Source organism: Ambystoma mexicanum, unplaced genomic scaffold (assembly GCF_040938575.1).
Source record: "Ambystoma mexicanum isolate Mex_15411 unplaced genomic scaffold, UKY_AmexF1_1 Mex_scaf10, whole genome shotgun sequence".
In the NCBI taxonomy this organism is placed as follows: domain Eukaryota; kingdom Metazoa; phylum Chordata; class Amphibia; order Caudata; family Ambystomatidae; genus Ambystoma; species Ambystoma mexicanum.
Genome location: NW_027182325.1, coordinates 3,907,501 through 3,925,000, shown reverse-complemented (window position 1 = coordinate 3,925,000; position 17,500 = coordinate 3,907,501). Strand labels below are relative to the sequence as shown.

Below are 17,500 nucleotides of genomic sequence, written 5' to 3'. Positions count from 1 at the left end.
TCCATCCTGTGTCTGTTGCAGGGAGGTGGAGAGAACAATCAACACAATAATGGGTTTCTTTCATGCCTCTTGAAGGACTCAATATTCTCTGTACTGCATTACATGTGAAAGTCGATTTATTACCCATGAACACACTACCTGTATGCTAATTCTATGTAAAAAGGTAGCTCCAGCCCTCATGATGTTGTCCAACATTTCCGCTATAAAACGGGATACAATTATTTTGGAAACATACCAAATTTGAAAAATAATTGAGAAGTTGCGCAATTACTAATCATGGAGCACAAAAAAGCCTACAGCACCTGGTATTCCCAGGCAGTCTCCCATCCAGGTACTAACTAGGCCCGACCCTGCTTAGCTTCCGAGATAGGGCGCATTCAGTGTGGTGTGGCCGTAGGCTCTGGGCCTAGTGAGTTTTGTACTTTTAAGCATCTAGTCGGCTAGACCTTGCAGTTTTGAAAGGCAATTGTGAAATGGCTCACTTCCTGAACTTGGAGCACAAAAAAGCCTACAGCACCTGGTATTCCCAGGCGGTCTCCCATCCAGGTACTAACGAGGCCCGACACTGCTTAGCTTCCGAGATCAGACGAGATCGGGCGCATTCAGTGTGGTGTGGCCGTAGGTTCTGGGCCTTGTGAGTTTTGTACTTTTAAGCATCTAGTCGGCTAGACCTTGCAGTTTTGAAAGGCAATTGAGAAATGGCTCACTTCCTGAACTTGGAGTACAAAAAAGCCTACAGCACCTGGTATTCCCAGGCGGTCTCCCATCCAGGTACTAACTAGGCCCGACACTGCTTAGCTTCTGAGGTCAGACGAGATCAGGCGCATTCAGTGTGGTGTGGCCATTGGCTCTGGGCCTAGTGAGTTTTGTACTTTTAAGCATCTAGTCGGCTAGACCTTGCAGTTTTGAAAGGCAATTGAGAAAGGGCTCACTTCCTGAACTTGGAGCACAAAAAAGCCTACAGCACCTGGTATTCCCAGGCGGTCTCCCATCCAGGTACTAACTAGGCCTAACACTGCTTAACTTCCAAGATCAGTCGAGATCGGGTGCATTCAGTGTGGTGTGGCCGTAGGCTCTAGGAATGCTAAGAATATTACTCTTATGCATTTGCATTTAGTAAGCTAAGCCATGCAGCCACTTGCAACATGATACCACGCTCATCGCTCGATCAGGCTCGATCAGGCGAGATATATAAGACTGGTGGGCCCATTCAGGACTCCTATGTCTGGTAGGATAACTTTAATTCATCCATCCTGTGTCTGTTGCAGGGAGGTGGAGAGAACAATCAACACAATAATGGGTTTCTTTCATGCCTCTTGAAGGACTCAATATTCTCTGTACTGCATTACATGTGAAAGTCGATTTATTACCCATGAACACACTACCTGTATGCTAATTCTATGTAAAAAGGTAGCTCCAGCCCTCATGATGTTGTCCAACATTTCCGCTATAAAACGGGATACAATTATTTTGGAAACATACCAAATTTGAAAAATAATTGAGAAGTTGCGCAATTACTAATCATGGAGCACAAAAAAGCCTACAGCACCTGGTATTCCCAGGCAGTCTTCCATCCAGGTACTAACTTGGTCCGACCCTGCTTAGCTTCCGAGATCGGGCGCATTCAGTGTGGTGTGGCCGTAGGCTCTGGGCCTAGTGAGTTTTGTACTTTTAAGCATCTAGTCGGCTAGACCTTGCAGTTTTGAAAGGCAATTGTGAAATGGCTCACTTCCTGAACTTGGAGTACAAAAAAGCCTACAGCACCTGGTATTCCCAGGTGGTCTCCCATCCAGGTACTAACTAGGCCCGACACTGCTTAGCTTCCGAGATCAGACGAGATCGGGCGCATTCAGTGTGGTGTGGCCGTAGGCTCTGGGCCTTGTGAGTTTTGTACTTTTAAGCATCTAGTCGGCTAGACCTTGCAGTTTTGAAAGGCAATTGAGAAATGGCTCACTTCCTGAACTTGGAGTACAAAAAAGCCTACAGCACCTGGTATTCCCAGGCGGTCTCCCATCCAGGTACTAACTAGGCCCGACACTGCTTAGCTTCTGAGATCAGACGAGATCAGGCGCATTCAGTGTGGTGTGGCCATAGGCTCTGGGCCTAGTGAGTTTTGTACTTTTAAGCATCTAGTCGGCTAGACCTTGCAGTTTTGAAAGGCAATTGAGAAAGGGCTCACTTCCTGAACTTGGAGCACAAAAAAGCCTACAGCACCTGGTATTCCCAGGCGGTCTCCCATCCAGGTACTAACTAGGCCTAACACTGCTTAACTTCCGAGATCAGACGAGATCGGGTGCATTCAGTGTGGTGTGGCCGTAGGTTCTAGGAATGCTAAGAATATTACTCTTATGCATTTGCATTTAGTAAGCTAAGCCATGCAGCCACTTGCAACATGATACCACGCTCATCGCTCGATCAGGCTCGATCAGGCGAGATATATAAGACTGGTGGGCCCATTCAGGACTCCTATGTCTGGTAGGATAACTTTAATTCATCCATCCTGTGTCTGTTGCAGGGAGGTGGAGAGAACAATCAACACAATAATGGGTTTCTTTCATGCCTCTTGAAGGACTCAATATTCTCTGTACTGCATTACATGTGAAAGTCGATTTATTACCCATGAACACACTACCTGTATGCTAATTCTATGTAAAAAGGTAGCTCCAGCCCTCATGATGTTGTCCAACATTTCCGCTATAAAACGGGATACAATTATTTTGGAAACATACCAAATTTGAAAAATAATTGAGAAGTTGCGCAATTACTAATCATGGAGCACAAAAAAGCCTACAGCACCTGGTATTCCCAGGCAGTCTCCCATCCAGGTACTAACTAGGCCCGACCCTGCTTAGCTTCCGAGATCTGGCGCATTCAGTGTGGTGTGGCCGTAGGCTCTGGGCCTAGTGAGTTTTGTACTTTTAAGCATCTAGTCGGCTAGACCTTGCAGTTTTGAGAGGCAATTGTGAAATGGCTCACTTCCTGAACTTGGAGCACAAAAAAGCCTACAGCACCTGGTATTCCCAGGCGGTCTCCCATCAAGGTACTAACGAGGCCCGACACTGCTTAGCTTCCGAGATCAGACGAGATCGGGCGCATTCAGTGTGGTGTGGCCGTAGGCTCTGGGCCTTGTGAGTTTTGTACTTTTAAGCATCTAGTCGGCTAGACCTTGCAGTTTTGAAAGGCAATTGAGAAATGGCTCACTTCCTGAACTTGGAGTACAAAAAAGCCTACAGCACCTGGTATTCCCAGGCGGTCTCCCATCCAGGTACTAACTAGGCCCGACACTGCTTAGCTTCTGAGATCAGACGAGATCAGGCGCATTCAGTGTGGTGTGGCCATAGGCTCTGGGCCTAGTGAGTTTTGTACTTTTAAGCATCTAGTCGGCTAGACCTTGCAGTTTTGAAAGGCAATTGAGAAAGGGCTCACTTCCTGAACTTGGAGCACAAAAAAGCCTACAGCACCTGGTATTCCCAGGCGGTCTCCCATCCAGGTACTAACTAGGCCTAACACTGCTTAACTTCCGAGATCAGACGAGATCGGGTGCATTCAGTGTGGTGTGGCCGTAGGCTCTAGGAATGCTAAGAATATTACTCTTATGCATTTGCATTTAGTAAGCTAAGCCATGCAGCCACTTGCAACATGATACCACGCTCATCGCTCGATCAGGCGAGATATATAAGACTGGTGGGCCCATTCAGGACTCCTATGTCTGGTAGGATAACTTTAATTCATCCATCCTGTGTCTGTTGCAGGGAGGTGGAGAGAACAATCAACACAATAATGGTTTTCTTTCATGCCTCTTGAAGGACTCAATATTCTCTGTACTGCATTACATGTGAAAGTCGATTTATTACCCATGAACACACTACCTGTATGCTAATTCTATGTAAAAAGGTAGCTCCAGCCCTCATGATGTTGTCCAACATTTCCGCTATAAAACGGGATACAATTATTTTGGAAACATACCAAATTTGAAAAATAATTGAGAAGTTGCGCAATTACTAATCATGGAGCACAAAAAAGCCTACAGCACCTGGTATTCCCAGGCAGTCTCCCATCCAGGTACTAACTAGGCCCGACCCTGCTTAGCTTCCGAGATCGGGCGCATTCAGTGTGGTGTGGCCGTAGGCTCTGGGCCTAGTGAGTTTTGTACTTTTAAGCATCTAGTAGGCTAGACCTTGCAGTTTTGAAAGGCAATTGTGAAATGGCTCACTTCCTGAACTTGGAGCACAAAAAAGCCTACAGCACCTGGTATTCCCAGGTGGTCTCCCATCCAGGTACTAACTAGGCCCGACACTGCTTAGCTTCTGAGATCAGGCGCATTCAGTGTGGTGTGGCCGTAGGCTCTGGGCCTAGAGAGTTTTGTACTTTTAAGCATCTAGTCGGCTAGACCTTGCAGTTTTAAAAGGCAATTGAGAAAGGGCTCACTTCCTGAACTTGGAGCACAAAAAAGCCTACAGCACCTGGTATTCCCAGGCAGTCTCCCATCCAGGTACTAACTAGGCCTGACACTGCTTAACTTCCGAGATCAGACGAGATCGGGTGCATTCAGTGTGGTGTGGCCGTAGGCTCTAGGAATGCTAAGAATATTACTCTTATGCATTTGCATTTAGTAAGCTAAGCCATGCAGCCACTTGCAACATGATACCACGCTCATCGCTCGATCAGGCTCGATCAGGCGAGATATATAAGACTGGTGGGCCCATTCAGGACTCCTATGTCTGGTAGGATAACTTTAATTCATCCATCCTGTGTCTGTTGCAGGGAGGTGGCGAGAACAATCAACATAATAATGGTTTTCTTTCATGCCTCTTGAAGGACTCAATATTCTCTGTACTGCATTACATGTGAAAGTCGATTTATTACCCATGAACACACTACCTGTATGCTAATTCTATGTAAAAAGGTAGCTCCAGCCCTCATGATGTTGTCCAACATTTCCGCTATAAAACGGTATACAATTATTTTGGAAACATACCAAATTTGAAAAATAATTGAGAAGTTGCGCAATTACTAATCATGGAGCACAAAAAAGCCTACAGCACCTGGTATTCCCAGGCAGTCTCCCATCCAGGTACTAACTAGGCCCGACCCTGCTTAGCTTCCGAGATCAGGCGCATTCAGTGTGGTGTGGCCATAGGCTCTGGGCCTAGTGAGTTTTGTACTTTTAAGCATCTAGTCGGCTAGACCTTGCAGTTTTGAAAGGCAATTGAGAAATGGCTCACTTCCTGAACTTGGAGCACAAAAAAGCCTACAGCACCTGGTATTCCCAGGTGGTCTCCCATCCAGGTACTAACGAGGCCCGACACTGCTTAGCTTCCGAGATCAGACGCATTCAGTGTGGTGTGGCCGTAGGCTCTGGGCCTTGTGAGTTTTGTACTTTTAAGCATCTAGTCGGCTAGACCTTACAGTTTTGAAAGGCAATTGTGAAATGGCTCACTTCCTGAACTTGGAGCACAAAAAAGCCTACAGCACCTGGTATTCCCAGGTGGTCTCCCATCCAGGTACTAACTAGGCCCGACACTGCTTAGCTTCCGAGATCAGACGAGATCGGGCGCAATCAGTGTGGTGTGGCCGTAGGCTCTGGGCCTAGTGAGTTTTGTACTTTTAAGCATCTAGTCAGCTAGACCTTGCAGTTTTGAAAGGCAATTGAGAAATGGCTCACTTCCTGAACTTGGAGCACAAAAAAGCCTACAGCACCTGGTATTCCCAGGCGGTCTCCCATCCAGGTACTAACGAGGCCCGACACTGCTTAGCTTCCGAGATCAGACGAGATCGGGCGCATTCAGTGTGGTGTGGCCGTAGGCTCTGGGCCTTGTGAGTTTTGTACTTTTAAGCATCTAGTCGGCTAGACCTTGCAGTTTTGAAAGGCAATTGAGAAATGGCTCACTTCCTGAACTTGGAGTACAAAAAAGCCTACAGCACCTGGTATTCCCAGGCGGTCTCCCATCCAGGTACTAACTAGGCCCGACACTGCTTAGCTTCTGAGATCAGACGAGATCAGGCGCATTCAGTGTGGTGTGGCCGTAGGCTCTGGGCCTAGTGAGTTTTGTACTTTTAAGCATCTAGTCGGCTAGACCTTGCAGTTTTAAAAGGCAATTGAGAAAGGGCTCACTTCCTGAACTTGGAGCACAAAAAAGCCTACAGCACCTGGTATTCCCAGGCGGTCTCCCATCCAGGAACTAACTAGGCCTGACACTGCTTAACTTCCGAGATCAGACAAGATCGGGTGCATTCAGTGTGGTGTGGCCGTAGGCTCTAGAAATGCTAAGAATATTACTCTTATGCATTTGCATTTAGTAAGCTAAGCCATGCAGCCACTTGCAACATGATACCACGCTCATCGCTCGATCAGGCGAGATATATAAGACTGGTGGGCCCATTCAGGACTCCTATGTCTGGTAGGATAACTTTAATTCATCCATCCTGTGTCTGTTGCAGGGAGGTGGCGAGAACAATCAACACAATAATGGTTTTCTTTCATGCCTCTTGAAGGACTCAATATTCTCTGTACAGCATTACATGTGAAAGTCGATTTATTACCCATGAACACACTACCTGTATGCTAATTCTATGTAAAAAGGTAGCTCCAGCCCTCATGATGTTGTCCAACATTTCCGCTATAAAACGGTATACAATTATTTTGGAAACATACCAAATTTGAAAAATAATTGAGAAGTTGCGCAATTACTAATCAAGGAGCACAAAAAAGCCTACAGCACCTGGTATTCCCAGGCAGTCTCCCATCCAGGTACTAACTAGGCCCGACCCTGCTTAGCTTCCGAGATCAGGCGCATTCAGTGTGGTGTGGCCGTAGGCTCTGGGCCTAGTGAGTTTTGTACTTTTAAGCATCTAGTCGGCTAGACCTTGCAGTTTTGAAAGGCAATTGTGAAATGGCTCACTTCCTGAACTTGGAGCACAAAAAAGCCTACAGCACCTGGTATTCCCAGGTGGTCTCCCATCCAGGTACTAACGAGGCCCGACACTGCTTAGCTTCCGAGATCAGACGCATTCAGTGTGGTGTGGCCGTAGGCTCTGGGCCTTGTGAGTTTTGTACTTTTAAGCATCTAGTCGGCTAGACCTTGCAGTTTTGAAAGGCAATTGTGAAATGGCTCACTTCCTGAACTTGGAGCACAAAAAAGCCTACAGCACCTGGTATTCCTAGGTGGTCTCCCATCCAGGTACTAACTAGGCCCGACACTGCTTAGCTTCCGAGATCAGACGAGATCGGGCGCAATCAGTGTGGTGTGGCCGTAGGCTCTGGGCCTAGTGAGTTTTGTACTTTTAAGCATCTAGTCAGCTAGACCTTGCAGTTTTGAAAGGCAATTGAGAAATGGCTCACTTCCTGAACTTGGAGCACAAAAAAGCCTACAGCACCTGGTATTCCCAGGCGGTCTCCCATCCAGGTACTAACGAGGCCCGACACTGCTTAGCTTCCGAGATCAGATGAGATCGGGCGCATTCAGTGTGGTGTGGCCGTAGGCTCTGGGCCTTGTGAGTTTTGTACTTTTAAGCATCTAGTCGGCTAGACCTTGCAGTTTTGAGAGGCAATTGTGAAATGGCTCACTTCCTGAACTTGGAGCACAAAAAAGCCTACAGCACCTGGTATTCCCAGGCGGTCTCCCATCCAGGTACTAACAAGGCCCGACACTGCTTAGCTTCCGAGATCAGACGAGATCGGGCGCATTCAGTGTGGTGTGGCCGTAGGCTCTGGGCCTTGTGAGTTTTGTACTTTTAAGCATCTAGTCGGCTAGACCTTGCAGTTTTGAAAGGCAATTGAGAAATGGCTCACTTCCTGAACTTGGAGTACAAAAAAGCCTACAGCACCTGGTATTCCCAGGCGGTCTCCCATCCAGGTACTAACTAGGCCCGACACTGCTTAGCTTCTGAGATCAGACGAGATCAGGCGCATTCAGTGTGGTGTGGCCATAGGCTCTGGGCCTAGTGAGTTTTGTACTTTTAAGCATCTAGTCGGCTAGACCTTGCAGTTTTGAAAGGCAATTGAGAAAGGGCTCACTTCCTGAACTTGGAGCACAAAAAAGCCTACAGCACCTGGTATTCCCAGGCGGTCTCCCATCCAGGTACTAACTAGGCCTAACACTGCTTAACTTCCGAGATCAGACGGGTGCATTCAGTGTGGTGTGGCCGTAGGCTCTAGGAATGCTAAGAATATTACTCTTATGCATTTGCATTTAGTAAGCTAAGCCATGCAGCCACTTGCAACATGATACCACGCTCATCGCTCGATCAGGCGAGATATATAAGACTGGTGGGCCCATTCAGGACTCCTATGTCTGGTAGGATAACTTTAATTCATCCATCCTGTGTCTGTTGCAGGGAGGTGGAGAGAACAATCAACACAATAATGGTTTTCTTTCATGCCTCTTGAAGGACTCAATATTCTCTGTACTGCATTACATGTGAAAGTTGATTTATTACCCATGAACACACTACCTGTATGCTAATTCTATGTAAAAAGGTAGCTCCAGCCCTCATGATGTTGTCCAACATTTCCGCTATAAAACGGGATACAATTATTTTGGAAACATACCAAATTTGAAAAATAATTGAGAAGTTGCGCAATTACTAATCATGGAGCACAAAAAAGCCTACAGCACCTGGTATTCCCAGGCAGTCTCCCATCCAGGTACTAACTAGGCCCGACCCTGCTTAGCTTCCGAGATCGGGCGCATTCAGTGTGGTGTGGCCGTAGGCTCTGGGCCTAGTGAGTTTTGTACTTTTAAGCATCTAGTAGGCTAGACCTTGCAGTTTTGAAAGGAAATTGTGAAATGGCTCACTTCCTGAACTTGGAGCACAAAAAAGCCTACAGCACTTGGTATTCCCAGGTGGTCTCCCATCCAGGTACTAACTAGGCCCGACACTGCTTAGCTTCTGAGATCAGGCGCATTCAGTGTGGTGTGGCCGTAGGCTCTGGGCCTAGTGAGTTTTGTACTTTTAAGCATCTAGTCGGCTAGACCTTGCAGTTTTAAAAGGCAATTGAGAAAGGGCTCACTTCCTGAACTTGGAGCACAAAAAAGCCTACAGCACCTGGTATTCCCAGGCAGTCTCCCATCCAGGTACTAACTAGGCCTGACACTGCTTAACTTCCGAGATCAGACGAGATCGGGTGCATTCAGTGTGGTGTGGCCGTAGGCTCTAGGAATGCTAAGAATATTACTCTTATGCATTTGCATTTAGTAAGCTAAGCCATGCAGCCACTTGCAACATGATACCACGCTCATCGCTCGATCAGGCTCGATCAGGCGAGATATATAAGACTGGTGGGCCCATTCAGGACTCCTATGTCTGGTAGGATAACTTTAATTCATCCATCCTGTGTCTGTTGCAGGGAGGTGGCGAGAACAATCAACACAATAATGGTTTTCTTTCATGCCTCTTGAAGGACTCAATATTCTCTGTACTGCATTACATGTGAAAGTCGATTTATTACCCATGAACACACTACCTGTATGCTAATTCTATGTAAAAAGGTACCTCCAGCCCTCATGATGTTGTCCAACATTTCCGCTATAAAACGGTATACAATTATTTTGGAAACATACCAAATTTGAAAAATAATTGAGAAGTTGCGCAATTACTAATCATGGAGCACAAAAAAGCCTACAGCACCTGGTATTCCCAGGCAGTCTCCCATCCAGGTACTAACTAGGCCCGACCCTGCTTAGCTTCCGAGATCAGGCGCATTCAGTGTGGTGTGGCCGTAGGCTCTGGGCCTAGTGAGTTTTGTACTTTTAAGCATCTAGTCGGCTAGACCTTGCAGTTTTGAAAGGCAATTGTGAAATGGCTCACTTCCTGAACTTGGAGCACAAAAAAGCCTACAGCACCTGGTATTCCCAGGTGGTCTCCCATCCAGGTACTAACGAGGCCCGACACTGCTTAGCTTCCGAGATCAGACGCATTCAGTGTGGTGTGGCCGTAGGCTCTGGGCCTTGTGAGTTTTGTACTTTTAAGCATCTAGTCGGCTAGACCTTACAGTTTTGAAAGGCAATTGTGAAATGGCTCACTTCCTGAACTTGGAGCACAAAAAAGCCTACAGCACCTGGTATTCCCAGGTGGTCTCCCATCCAGGTACTAACTAGGCCCGACACTGCTTAGCTTCCGAGATCAGACGAGATCGGGCGCAATCAGTGTGGTGTGGCCGTAGGCTCTGGGCCTAGTGAGTTTTGTACTTTTAAGCATCTAGTCAGCTAGACCTTGCAGTTTTGAAAGGCAATTGAGAAATGGCTCACTTCCTGAACTTGGAGCACAAAAAAGCCTACAGCACCTGGTATTCCCAGGCGGTCTCCCATCCAGGTACTAACGAGGCCCGACACTGCTTAGCTTCCGAGATCAGACGAGATCGGGCGCATTCAGTGTGGTGTGGCCGTAGGCTCTGGGCCTTGTGAGTTTTGTACTTTTAAGCATCTAGTCGGCTAGACCTTGCAGTTTTGAAAGGCAATTGAGAAATGGCTCACTTCCTGAACTTGGAGTACAAAAAAGCCTACAGCACCTGGTATTCCCAGGCGGTCTCCCATCCAGGTACTAACTAGGCCCGACACTGCTTAGCTTCTGAGATCAGACGAGATCAGGCGCATTCAGTGTGGTGTGGCCGTAGGCTCTGGGCCTAGTGAGTTTTGTACTTTTAAGCATCTAGTCGGCTAGACCTTGCAGTTTTAAAAGGCAATTGAGAAAGGGCTCACTTCCTGAACTTGGAGCACAAAAAAGCATACAGCACCTGGTATTCCCAGGCGGTCTCCCATCCAGGAACTAACTAGGCCTGACACTGCTTAACTTCCGAGATCAGACGAGATCGGGTGCATTCAGTGTGGTGTGGCCGTAGGCTCTAGGAATGCTAAGAATATTACTCTTATGCATTTGCATTTAGTAAGCTAAGCCATGCAGCCACTTGCAACATGATACCACGCTCATCGCTCGATCAGGCTCGATCAGGCGAGATATATAAGACTGGTGGGCCCATTCAGGACTCCTATGTCTGGTAGGATAACTTTAATTCATCCATCCTGTGTCTGTTGCAGGGAGGTGGAGAGAACAATCAACACAATAATGGTTTTCTTTCATGCCTCTTGAAGGACTCAATATTCTCTGTACTGCATTACATGTGAAAGTCGATTTATTACCCATGAACACACTACCTGTCTGCTAATTCTATGTAAAAAGGTAGCTCCAGCCCTCATGATGTTGTCCAACATTTCCGCTATAAAACGGGATACAATTATTTTGGAAACATACCAAATTTGAAAAATAATTGAGAAGTTGCGCAATTACTAATCATGGAGCACAAAAAAGCCTACAGCACCTGGTATTCCCAGGCAGTCTCCCATCCAGGTACTAACTAGGCACGACCCTGCTTAGCTTCCGAGATCGGGCGCATTCAGTGTGGTGTGGCCGTAGGCTCTGGGCCTAGTGAGTTTTGTACTTTTAAGCATCTAGTCGGCTAGACCTTGCAGTTTTGAAAGGCAATTGTGAAATGGCTCACTTCCTGAACTTGGAGCACAAAAAAGCCTACAGCACCTGGTATTCCCAGGCGGTCTCCCATCCAGGTACTAACGAGGCCCGACACTGCTTAGCTTCCGAGATCAGACGCATTCAGTGTGGTGTGGCCGTAGGCTCTGGGCCTTGTGAGTTTTGTACTTTTAAGCATCTAGTCGGCTAGACCTTGCAGTTTTGAATAGCAATTGTGAAATGGCTCACTTCCTGAACTTGGAGCACAAAAAAGCCTACAGCACCTGGTATTCCCAGGTGGTCTCCCATCCAGGTACTAACTAGGCACGACCCTGCTTAGCTTCCGAGATCGGGCGCAATCAGTGTGGTGTGGCCGTAGGCTCTGGGCCTAGTGAGTTTTTTACTTTTAAGCATCTAGTCAGCTAGACCTTGCAGTTTTGAAAGGCAATTGAGAAATGGCTCACTTCCTGAACTTGGAGCACAAAAAAGCCTACAGCACCTGGTATTCCCAGGCGGTCTCCCATCCAGGTACTAACGAGGCCCGACACTGCTTAGCTTCCGAGATTGGGCGCATTCAGTGTGGTGTGGCCGTAGGCTCTGGGCTTTGTGAGTTTTGTACTTTTAAGCATCTAGTCGGCTAGACCTTGCAGTTTTAAAAGGCAATTGAGAAAGGGCTCACTTCCTGAACTTGGAGCACAAAAAAGCCTACAGCACCTGGTATTCCCAGGCGGTCTCCCATCCAGGTACTAACTAGGCCTGACACTGCTTAACTTCCGAGATCAGACGAGATCGGGTGCATTCAGTGTGGTGTGGCCATAGGCTCTAGGAATGCTAAGAATATTACTCTTATGCATTTGCATTTAGTAAGCTAAGCCATGCAGCCACTTGCAACATGATACCACGCTCATCGCTCGATCAGGCTCGATCAGGCGAGATATATAAGACTGGTGGGCCCATTCAGGACTCCTATGTCTGGTAGGATAACTTTAATTCATCCATCCTGTGTCTGTTGCAGGGAGGTGGCGAGAACAATCAACACAATAATGGTTTTCTTTCATGCCTCTTGAAGGACTCAATATTCTCTGTACTGCATTACATGTGAAAGTCGATTTATTACCCATGAACACACTACCTGTATGCTAATTCTATGTAAAAAGGTAGCTCCAGCCCTCATGATGTTGTCCAACATTTCCGCTATAAAACGGTATACAATTATTTTGGAAACATACCAAATTTGAAAAATAATTGAGAAGTTGCGCAATTACTAATCATGGAGCACAAAAAAGCCTACAGCACCTGGTATTCCCAGGCAGTCTCCCATCCAGGTACTAACTAGGCCCGACCCTGCTTAGCTTCCGAGATCAGGCGCATTCAGTGTGGTGTGGCCGTAGGCTCTGGGCCTAGTGAGTTTTGTACTTTTAAGCATCTAGTCGGCTAGACCTTGCAGTTTTGAAAGGCAATTGTGAAATGGCTCACTTCCTGAACTTGGAGCACAAAAAAGCCTACAGCACCTGGTATTCCCAGGTGGTCTCCCATCCAGGTACTAACGAGGCCCGACACTGCTTAGCTTCCGAGATCAGACGCATTCAGTGTGGTGTGGCCGTAGGCTCTGGGCCTTGTGAGTTTTGTACTTTTAAGCATCTAGTCGGCTAGACCTTACAGTTTTGAAAGGCAATTGTGAAATGGCTCACTTCCTGAACTTGGAGCACAAAAAAGCCTACAGCACCTGGTATTCCCAGGTGGTCTCCCATCCAGGTACTAACGAGGCCCGACACTGCTTAGCTTCCGAGATCAGACGAGATCGGGCGCATTCAGTGTGGTGTGGCCGTAGGCTCTGGGCCTTGTGAGTTTTGTACTTTTAAGCATCTAGTCGGCTAGACCTTGCAGTTTTGAAAGGCAATTGAGAAATGGCTCACTTCCTGAACTTGGAGTACAAAAAAGCCTACAGCACCTGGTATTCCCAGGCGGTCTCCCATCCAGGTACTAACTAGGCCCAACACTGCTTAGCTTCTGAGATCAGACGAGATCAGGCGCATTCAGTGTGGTGTGGCCGTAGGCTCTGGGCCTAGTGAGTTTTGTACTTTTAAGCATCTAGTCGGCTAGACCTTGCAGTTTTAAAAGGCAATTGAGAAAGGGCTCACTTCCTGAACTTGGAGCACAAAAAAGCCTACAGCACCTGGTATTCCCAGGCGGTCTCCCATCCAGGAACTAACTAGGCCTGACACTGCTTAACTTCCGAGATCAGACGAGATCGGGTGCATTCAGTGTGGTGTGGCCGTAGGCTCTAGGAATGCTAAGAATATTACTCTTATGCATTTGCATTTAGTAAGCTAAGCCATGCAGCCACTTGCAACATGATACCACGCTCATCGCTCGATCAGGCTCGATCAGGCGAGATATATAAGACTGGTGGGCCCATTCAGGACTCCTATGTCTGGTAGGATAACTTTAATTCATCCATCCTGTGTCTGTTGCAGGGAGGTGGAGAGAACAATCAACACAATAATGGTTTTCTTTCATGCCTCTTGAAGGACTCAATATTCTCTGTACTGCATTACATGTGAAAGTCGATTTATTACCCATGAACACACTACCTGTCTGCTAATTCTATGTAAAAAGGTAGCTCCAGCCCTCATGATGTTGTCCAACATTTCCGCTATAAAACGGGATACAATTATTTTGGAAACATACCAAATTTGAAAAATAATTGAGAAGTTGCGCAATTACTAATCATGGAGCACAAAAAAGCCTACAGCACCTGGTATTCCCAGGCAGTCTCCCATCCAGGTACTAACTAGGCACGACCCTGCTTAGCTTCCGAGATCGGGCGCATTCAGTGTGGTGTGGCCGTAGACTCTGGGCCTAGTGAGTTTTGTACTTTTAAGCATCTAGTCGGCTAGACCTTGCAGTTTTGAAAGGCAATTGTGAAATGGCTCACTTCCTGAACTTGGAGCACAAAAAAGCCTACAGCACCTGGTATTCCCAGGCGGTCTCCCATCCAGGTACTAACGAGGCCCGACACTGCTTAGCTTCCGAGATCAGACGCATTCAGTGTGGTGTGGCCGTAGGCTCTGGGCCTTGTGAGTTTTGTACTTTTAAGCATCTAGTCGGCTAGACCTTGCAGTTTTGAATGGCAATTGTGAAATGGCTCACTTCCTGAACTTGGAGCACAAAAAAGCCTACAGCACCTGGTATTCCCAGGTGGTCTCCCATCCAGGTACTAACTAGGCCCGACACTGCTTAGCTTCCGAGATCAGACGAGATCGGGCGCAATCAGTGTGGTGTGGCCGTAGGCTCTGGGCCTAGTGAGTTTTGTACTTTTAAGCATCTAGTCAGCTAGACCTTGCAGTTTTGAAAGGCAATTGAGAAATGGCTCACTTCCTGAACTTGGAGCACAAAAAAGCCTACAGCACCTGGTATTCCCAGGCGGTCTCCCATCCAGGTACTAACGAGGCCCGACACTGCTTAGCTTCCGAGATTGGGCGCATTCAGTGTGGTGTGGCCGTAGGCTCTGGGCCTTGTGAGTTTTGTACTTTTAAGCATCTAGTCGGCTAGACCTTGCAGTTTTAAAAGGCAATTGAGAAAGGGCTCACTTCCTGAACTTGGAGCACAAAAAAGCCTACAGTACCTGGTATTCCCAGGCGGTCTCCCATCCAGGTACTAACTAGGCCTGACACTGCTTAACTTCCGAGATCAGACGAGATCGGGTGCATTCAGTGTGGTGTGGCCATAGGCTCTAGGAATGCTAAGAATATTACTCTTATGCATTTGCATTTAGTAAGCTAAGCCATGCAGCCACTTGCAACATGATACCACGCTCATCGCTCGATCAGGCTCGATCAGGCGAGATATATAAGACTGGTGGGCCCATTCAGGACTCCTATGTCTGGTAGGATAACTTTAATTCATCCATCCTGTGTCTGTTGCAGGGAGGTGGAGAGAACAATCAACACAATAATGGTTTTCTTTCATGCCTCTTGAAGGACTCAATATTCTCTGTACTGCATTACATGTGAAAGTCGATTTATTACCCATGAACACACTACCTGTATGCTAATTCTATGTAAAAAGGTAGCTCCAGCCCTCATGATGTTGTCCAACATTTCCGCTATAAAACGGTATACAATTATTTTGGAAACATACCAAATTTGAAAAATAATTGAGAAGTTGCGCAATTACTAATCATGGAGCACAAAAAAGCCTACAGCACCTGGTATTCCCAGGCAGTCTCCCATCCAGGTACTAACTAGGCCCGACCCTGCTTAGCTTCCGAGATCGGGCGCATTCAGTGTGGTGTGGCCGTAGGCTCTGGGCCTAGTGAGTTTTGTACTTTTAAGCATCTAGTCGGCTAGACCTTGCAGTTTTGAAAGGCAATTGTGAAATGGCTCACTTCCTGAACTTGGAGCACAAAAAAGCCTACAGCACCTGGTATTCCCAGGCAGTCTCCCATCCAGGTACTAACGAGGCCCGACACTGCTTAGCTTCCGAGATCAGACGCATTCAGTGTGGTGTGGCCGTAGGCTCTGGGCCTTGTGAGTTTTGTACTTTTAAGCATCTAGTCGGCTAGACCTTGCAGTTTTGAAAGGCAATTGTGAAATGGCTCACTTCCTGAACTTGGAGCACAAAAAAGCCTACAGCACCTGGTATTCCCAGGTGGTCTCCCATCCAGGTACTAACTAGGCCCGACACTGCTTAGCTTCCGAGATCAGACGAGATCGGGCGCAATCAGTGTGGTGTGGCCGTAGGCTCTGGGCCTAGTGAGTTTTGTACTTTTAAGCATCTAGTCAGCTAGACCTTGCAGTTTTGAAAGGCAATTGAGAAATGGCTCACTTCCTGAACTTGGAGCACAAAAAAGCCTACAGCACCTGGTATTCCCAGGCGGTCTCCCATCCAGGTACTAACGAGGCCCGACACTGCTTAGCTTCCGAGATCAGACGAGATCGGGTGCATTCAGTGTGGTGTGGCCGTAGGCTCTGGGCCTTGTGAGTTTTGTACTTTTAAGCATCTAGTCGGCTAGACCTTGCAGTTTTGAAAGGCAATTGAGAAATGGCTCACTTCCTGAACTTGGAGTACAAAAAAGCCTACAGCACCTGGTATTCCCAGGCGGTCTCCCATCCAGGTACTAACTAGGCCCGACACTGCTTAGCTTCTGAGATCAGACGAGATCAGGCGCATTCAGTGTGGTGTGGCCGTAGGCTCTGGGCCTAGTGAGTTTTGTACTTTTAAGCATCTAGTCGGCTAGACCTTGCAGTTTTAAAAGGCAATTGAGAAAGGGCTCACTTCCTGAACTTGGAGCACAAAAAAGCCTACAGCACCTGGTATTCCCAGGCGGTCTCCCATCCAGGTACTAACTAGGCCTGACACTGCTTAACTTCTGAGATCAGACAAGATCGGGTGCATTCAGTGTGGTGTGGCCGTAGGCTCTAGGAATGCTAAGAATATTACTCTTATGCATTTGCATTTAGTAAGCTAAGCCATGCAGCCACTTGCAACATGATACCACGCTCATCGCTCGATCAGGCTCGATCAGGCGAGATATATAAGACTGGTGGGCCCATTCAGGACTCCTATGTCTGGTAGGATAACTTTAATTCATCCATCCTGTGTCTGTTGCAGGGAGGTGGAGAGAACAATCAACACAATAATGGGTTTCTTTCATGCCTCTTGAAGGACTCAATATTCTCTGTACTGCATTACATGTGAAAGTCGATTTATTACCCATGAACACACTACCTGTATGCTAATTCTATGTAAAAAGGTAGCTCCAGCCCTCATGATGTTGTCCAACATTTCCGCTATAAAACGGGATACAATTATTTTGGAAACATACCAAATTTGAAAAATAATTGAGAAGTTGTGCAATTACTAATCATGGAGCACAAAAAAGCCTACAGCACCTGGTATTCCCAGGCAGTCTCCCATCCAGGTACTAACTAGGCCCGACCCTGCTTAGCTTCCGAGATCGGGCGCATTCAGTGTGGTGTGGCCGTAGGCTCTGGGCCTAGTGAGTTTTGTACTTTTAAGCATCTAGTCGGCT

General features: G+C 47.2%; 33 non-coding genes and 26 pseudogenes across 33 annotated transcripts; all 59 read right to left on the bottom strand.

The window, feature by feature from the left end:
* Nucleotides 1-290: 290 nt before the first annotated feature.
* LOC138545839 (5S ribosomal RNA) lies at nt 291-399 on the bottom strand (annotated as a pseudogene).
* A 106-nt stretch (nt 400-505) lies between these two features.
* Nucleotides 506-624, bottom strand: LOC138539124 (5S ribosomal RNA). Its single transcript, XR_011287202.1, has one exon. It is a non-coding gene; the product is annotated as a 5S ribosomal RNA (ribosomal RNA).
* A 106-nt stretch (nt 625-730) lies between these two features.
* Nucleotides 731-849, bottom strand: LOC138540570 (5S ribosomal RNA). Its single transcript, XR_011288612.1, has one exon. It is a non-coding gene; the product is annotated as a 5S ribosomal RNA (ribosomal RNA).
* A 106-nt stretch (nt 850-955) lies between these two features.
* On the bottom strand, nt 956-1,074 carry LOC138541421 (5S ribosomal RNA). Its single transcript, XR_011289428.1, has one exon. It is a non-coding gene; the product is annotated as a 5S ribosomal RNA (ribosomal RNA).
* Nucleotides 1,075-1,537: 463 nt separating this feature from the next.
* Nucleotides 1,538-1,646, bottom strand: LOC138545527 (5S ribosomal RNA; annotated as a pseudogene).
* A 106-nt stretch (nt 1,647-1,752) lies between these two features.
* Nucleotides 1,753-1,871, bottom strand: LOC138537010 (5S ribosomal RNA). Its single transcript, XR_011285162.1, has one exon. It is a non-coding gene; the product is annotated as a 5S ribosomal RNA (ribosomal RNA).
* A 106-nt stretch (nt 1,872-1,977) lies between these two features.
* On the bottom strand, nt 1,978-2,096 carry LOC138549454 (5S ribosomal RNA). The gene has a single exon (XR_011293237.1). It is a non-coding gene; the product is annotated as a 5S ribosomal RNA (ribosomal RNA).
* Nucleotides 2,097-2,202: 106 nt separating this feature from the next.
* On the bottom strand, nt 2,203-2,321 carry LOC138551020 (5S ribosomal RNA). Its single transcript, XR_011294759.1, has one exon. It is a non-coding gene; the product is annotated as a 5S ribosomal RNA (ribosomal RNA).
* Nucleotides 2,322-2,784: 463 nt separating this feature from the next.
* LOC138544824 (5S ribosomal RNA) lies at nt 2,785-2,893 on the bottom strand (annotated as a pseudogene).
* A 106-nt stretch (nt 2,894-2,999) lies between these two features.
* LOC138551003 (5S ribosomal RNA) lies at nt 3,000-3,118 on the bottom strand. The gene has a single exon (XR_011294742.1). It is a non-coding gene; the product is annotated as a 5S ribosomal RNA (ribosomal RNA).
* A 106-nt stretch (nt 3,119-3,224) lies between these two features.
* LOC138549453 (5S ribosomal RNA) lies at nt 3,225-3,343 on the bottom strand. The gene has a single exon (XR_011293236.1). It is a non-coding gene; the product is annotated as a 5S ribosomal RNA (ribosomal RNA).
* A 106-nt stretch (nt 3,344-3,449) lies between these two features.
* On the bottom strand, nt 3,450-3,568 carry LOC138547168 (5S ribosomal RNA). The gene has a single exon (XR_011291016.1). It is a non-coding gene; the product is annotated as a 5S ribosomal RNA (ribosomal RNA).
* Nucleotides 3,569-4,021: 453 nt separating this feature from the next.
* LOC138543794 (5S ribosomal RNA) lies at nt 4,022-4,130 on the bottom strand (annotated as a pseudogene).
* A 106-nt stretch (nt 4,131-4,236) lies between these two features.
* LOC138542673 (5S ribosomal RNA) lies at nt 4,237-4,345 on the bottom strand (annotated as a pseudogene).
* Nucleotides 4,346-4,451: 106 nt separating this feature from the next.
* LOC138537594 (5S ribosomal RNA) lies at nt 4,452-4,570 on the bottom strand. Its single transcript, XR_011285725.1, has one exon. It is a non-coding gene; the product is annotated as a 5S ribosomal RNA (ribosomal RNA).
* Nucleotides 4,571-5,033: 463 nt separating this feature from the next.
* Nucleotides 5,034-5,142, bottom strand: LOC138544783 (5S ribosomal RNA; annotated as a pseudogene).
* Nucleotides 5,143-5,248: 106 nt separating this feature from the next.
* Nucleotides 5,249-5,357, bottom strand: LOC138544172 (5S ribosomal RNA; annotated as a pseudogene).
* Nucleotides 5,358-5,463: 106 nt separating this feature from the next.
* Nucleotides 5,464-5,582, bottom strand: LOC138548431 (5S ribosomal RNA). Its single transcript, XR_011292232.1, has one exon. It is a non-coding gene; the product is annotated as a 5S ribosomal RNA (ribosomal RNA).
* Nucleotides 5,583-5,688: 106 nt separating this feature from the next.
* Nucleotides 5,689-5,807, bottom strand: LOC138550733 (5S ribosomal RNA). The gene has a single exon (XR_011294481.1). It is a non-coding gene; the product is annotated as a 5S ribosomal RNA (ribosomal RNA).
* Nucleotides 5,808-5,913: 106 nt separating this feature from the next.
* Nucleotides 5,914-6,032, bottom strand: LOC138546060 (5S ribosomal RNA). Its single transcript, XR_011290884.1, has one exon. It is a non-coding gene; the product is annotated as a 5S ribosomal RNA (ribosomal RNA).
* A 106-nt stretch (nt 6,033-6,138) lies between these two features.
* On the bottom strand, nt 6,139-6,257 carry LOC138542251 (5S ribosomal RNA). Its single transcript, XR_011290238.1, has one exon. It is a non-coding gene; the product is annotated as a 5S ribosomal RNA (ribosomal RNA).
* Nucleotides 6,258-6,710: 453 nt separating this feature from the next.
* On the bottom strand, nt 6,711-6,819 carry LOC138544266 (5S ribosomal RNA; annotated as a pseudogene).
* Nucleotides 6,820-6,925: 106 nt separating this feature from the next.
* LOC138544171 (5S ribosomal RNA) lies at nt 6,926-7,034 on the bottom strand (annotated as a pseudogene).
* Nucleotides 7,035-7,140: 106 nt separating this feature from the next.
* Nucleotides 7,141-7,259, bottom strand: LOC138551018 (5S ribosomal RNA). Its single transcript, XR_011294757.1, has one exon. It is a non-coding gene; the product is annotated as a 5S ribosomal RNA (ribosomal RNA).
* Nucleotides 7,260-7,365: 106 nt separating this feature from the next.
* LOC138548536 (5S ribosomal RNA) lies at nt 7,366-7,484 on the bottom strand. The gene has a single exon (XR_011292335.1). It is a non-coding gene; the product is annotated as a 5S ribosomal RNA (ribosomal RNA).
* A 106-nt stretch (nt 7,485-7,590) lies between these two features.
* On the bottom strand, nt 7,591-7,709 carry LOC138548569 (5S ribosomal RNA). The gene has a single exon (XR_011292366.1). It is a non-coding gene; the product is annotated as a 5S ribosomal RNA (ribosomal RNA).
* A 106-nt stretch (nt 7,710-7,815) lies between these two features.
* On the bottom strand, nt 7,816-7,934 carry LOC138549451 (5S ribosomal RNA). The gene has a single exon (XR_011293234.1). It is a non-coding gene; the product is annotated as a 5S ribosomal RNA (ribosomal RNA).
* A 106-nt stretch (nt 7,935-8,040) lies between these two features.
* LOC138543065 (5S ribosomal RNA) lies at nt 8,041-8,153 on the bottom strand (annotated as a pseudogene).
* Nucleotides 8,154-8,606: 453 nt separating this feature from the next.
* LOC138543793 (5S ribosomal RNA) lies at nt 8,607-8,715 on the bottom strand (annotated as a pseudogene).
* Nucleotides 8,716-8,821: 106 nt separating this feature from the next.
* LOC138543052 (5S ribosomal RNA) lies at nt 8,822-8,930 on the bottom strand (annotated as a pseudogene).
* A 106-nt stretch (nt 8,931-9,036) lies between these two features.
* Nucleotides 9,037-9,155, bottom strand: LOC138537593 (5S ribosomal RNA). Its single transcript, XR_011285724.1, has one exon. It is a non-coding gene; the product is annotated as a 5S ribosomal RNA (ribosomal RNA).
* A 463-nt stretch (nt 9,156-9,618) lies between these two features.
* On the bottom strand, nt 9,619-9,727 carry LOC138544265 (5S ribosomal RNA; annotated as a pseudogene).
* A 106-nt stretch (nt 9,728-9,833) lies between these two features.
* On the bottom strand, nt 9,834-9,942 carry LOC138544170 (5S ribosomal RNA; annotated as a pseudogene).
* Nucleotides 9,943-10,048: 106 nt separating this feature from the next.
* On the bottom strand, nt 10,049-10,167 carry LOC138548430 (5S ribosomal RNA). Its single transcript, XR_011292231.1, has one exon. It is a non-coding gene; the product is annotated as a 5S ribosomal RNA (ribosomal RNA).
* A 106-nt stretch (nt 10,168-10,273) lies between these two features.
* Nucleotides 10,274-10,392, bottom strand: LOC138550732 (5S ribosomal RNA). The gene has a single exon (XR_011294480.1). It is a non-coding gene; the product is annotated as a 5S ribosomal RNA (ribosomal RNA).
* Nucleotides 10,393-10,498: 106 nt separating this feature from the next.
* LOC138546049 (5S ribosomal RNA) lies at nt 10,499-10,617 on the bottom strand. The gene has a single exon (XR_011290883.1). It is a non-coding gene; the product is annotated as a 5S ribosomal RNA (ribosomal RNA).
* Nucleotides 10,618-10,723: 106 nt separating this feature from the next.
* LOC138542051 (5S ribosomal RNA) lies at nt 10,724-10,842 on the bottom strand. The gene has a single exon (XR_011290041.1). It is a non-coding gene; the product is annotated as a 5S ribosomal RNA (ribosomal RNA).
* A 463-nt stretch (nt 10,843-11,305) lies between these two features.
* Nucleotides 11,306-11,414, bottom strand: LOC138545713 (5S ribosomal RNA; annotated as a pseudogene).
* Nucleotides 11,415-11,520: 106 nt separating this feature from the next.
* Nucleotides 11,521-11,629, bottom strand: LOC138544219 (5S ribosomal RNA; annotated as a pseudogene).
* A 106-nt stretch (nt 11,630-11,735) lies between these two features.
* LOC138544402 (5S ribosomal RNA) lies at nt 11,736-11,844 on the bottom strand (annotated as a pseudogene).
* Nucleotides 11,845-11,950: 106 nt separating this feature from the next.
* LOC138544124 (5S ribosomal RNA) lies at nt 11,951-12,059 on the bottom strand (annotated as a pseudogene).
* Nucleotides 12,060-12,165: 106 nt separating this feature from the next.
* LOC138550970 (5S ribosomal RNA) lies at nt 12,166-12,284 on the bottom strand. The gene has a single exon (XR_011294710.1). It is a non-coding gene; the product is annotated as a 5S ribosomal RNA (ribosomal RNA).
* A 463-nt stretch (nt 12,285-12,747) lies between these two features.
* Nucleotides 12,748-12,856, bottom strand: LOC138544264 (5S ribosomal RNA; annotated as a pseudogene).
* A 106-nt stretch (nt 12,857-12,962) lies between these two features.
* Nucleotides 12,963-13,071, bottom strand: LOC138544169 (5S ribosomal RNA; annotated as a pseudogene).
* Nucleotides 13,072-13,177: 106 nt separating this feature from the next.
* On the bottom strand, nt 13,178-13,296 carry LOC138549618 (5S ribosomal RNA). Its single transcript, XR_011293395.1, has one exon. It is a non-coding gene; the product is annotated as a 5S ribosomal RNA (ribosomal RNA).
* A 106-nt stretch (nt 13,297-13,402) lies between these two features.
* Nucleotides 13,403-13,521, bottom strand: LOC138538522 (5S ribosomal RNA). Its single transcript, XR_011286618.1, has one exon. It is a non-coding gene; the product is annotated as a 5S ribosomal RNA (ribosomal RNA).
* A 106-nt stretch (nt 13,522-13,627) lies between these two features.
* On the bottom strand, nt 13,628-13,746 carry LOC138540714 (5S ribosomal RNA). The gene has a single exon (XR_011288751.1). It is a non-coding gene; the product is annotated as a 5S ribosomal RNA (ribosomal RNA).
* Nucleotides 13,747-14,209: 463 nt separating this feature from the next.
* On the bottom strand, nt 14,210-14,318 carry LOC138546705 (5S ribosomal RNA; annotated as a pseudogene).
* A 106-nt stretch (nt 14,319-14,424) lies between these two features.
* On the bottom strand, nt 14,425-14,533 carry LOC138544216 (5S ribosomal RNA; annotated as a pseudogene).
* A 106-nt stretch (nt 14,534-14,639) lies between these two features.
* On the bottom strand, nt 14,640-14,758 carry LOC138548426 (5S ribosomal RNA). The gene has a single exon (XR_011292229.1). It is a non-coding gene; the product is annotated as a 5S ribosomal RNA (ribosomal RNA).
* A 106-nt stretch (nt 14,759-14,864) lies between these two features.
* Nucleotides 14,865-14,973, bottom strand: LOC138544123 (5S ribosomal RNA; annotated as a pseudogene).
* Nucleotides 14,974-15,079: 106 nt separating this feature from the next.
* On the bottom strand, nt 15,080-15,198 carry LOC138540613 (5S ribosomal RNA). Its single transcript, XR_011288655.1, has one exon. It is a non-coding gene; the product is annotated as a 5S ribosomal RNA (ribosomal RNA).
* A 463-nt stretch (nt 15,199-15,661) lies between these two features.
* Nucleotides 15,662-15,770, bottom strand: LOC138543792 (5S ribosomal RNA; annotated as a pseudogene).
* A 106-nt stretch (nt 15,771-15,876) lies between these two features.
* On the bottom strand, nt 15,877-15,985 carry LOC138545662 (5S ribosomal RNA; annotated as a pseudogene).
* Nucleotides 15,986-16,091: 106 nt separating this feature from the next.
* Nucleotides 16,092-16,210, bottom strand: LOC138548425 (5S ribosomal RNA). Its single transcript, XR_011292228.1, has one exon. It is a non-coding gene; the product is annotated as a 5S ribosomal RNA (ribosomal RNA).
* A 106-nt stretch (nt 16,211-16,316) lies between these two features.
* On the bottom strand, nt 16,317-16,435 carry LOC138547205 (5S ribosomal RNA). Its single transcript, XR_011291053.1, has one exon. It is a non-coding gene; the product is annotated as a 5S ribosomal RNA (ribosomal RNA).
* Nucleotides 16,436-16,541: 106 nt separating this feature from the next.
* LOC138546037 (5S ribosomal RNA) lies at nt 16,542-16,660 on the bottom strand. The gene has a single exon (XR_011290882.1). It is a non-coding gene; the product is annotated as a 5S ribosomal RNA (ribosomal RNA).
* A 106-nt stretch (nt 16,661-16,766) lies between these two features.
* LOC138542248 (5S ribosomal RNA) lies at nt 16,767-16,885 on the bottom strand. Its single transcript, XR_011290235.1, has one exon. It is a non-coding gene; the product is annotated as a 5S ribosomal RNA (ribosomal RNA).
* Nucleotides 16,886-17,348: 463 nt separating this feature from the next.
* LOC138543791 (5S ribosomal RNA) lies at nt 17,349-17,457 on the bottom strand (annotated as a pseudogene).
* Between the last annotated feature and the right edge of the window lie 43 nt (nt 17,458-17,500).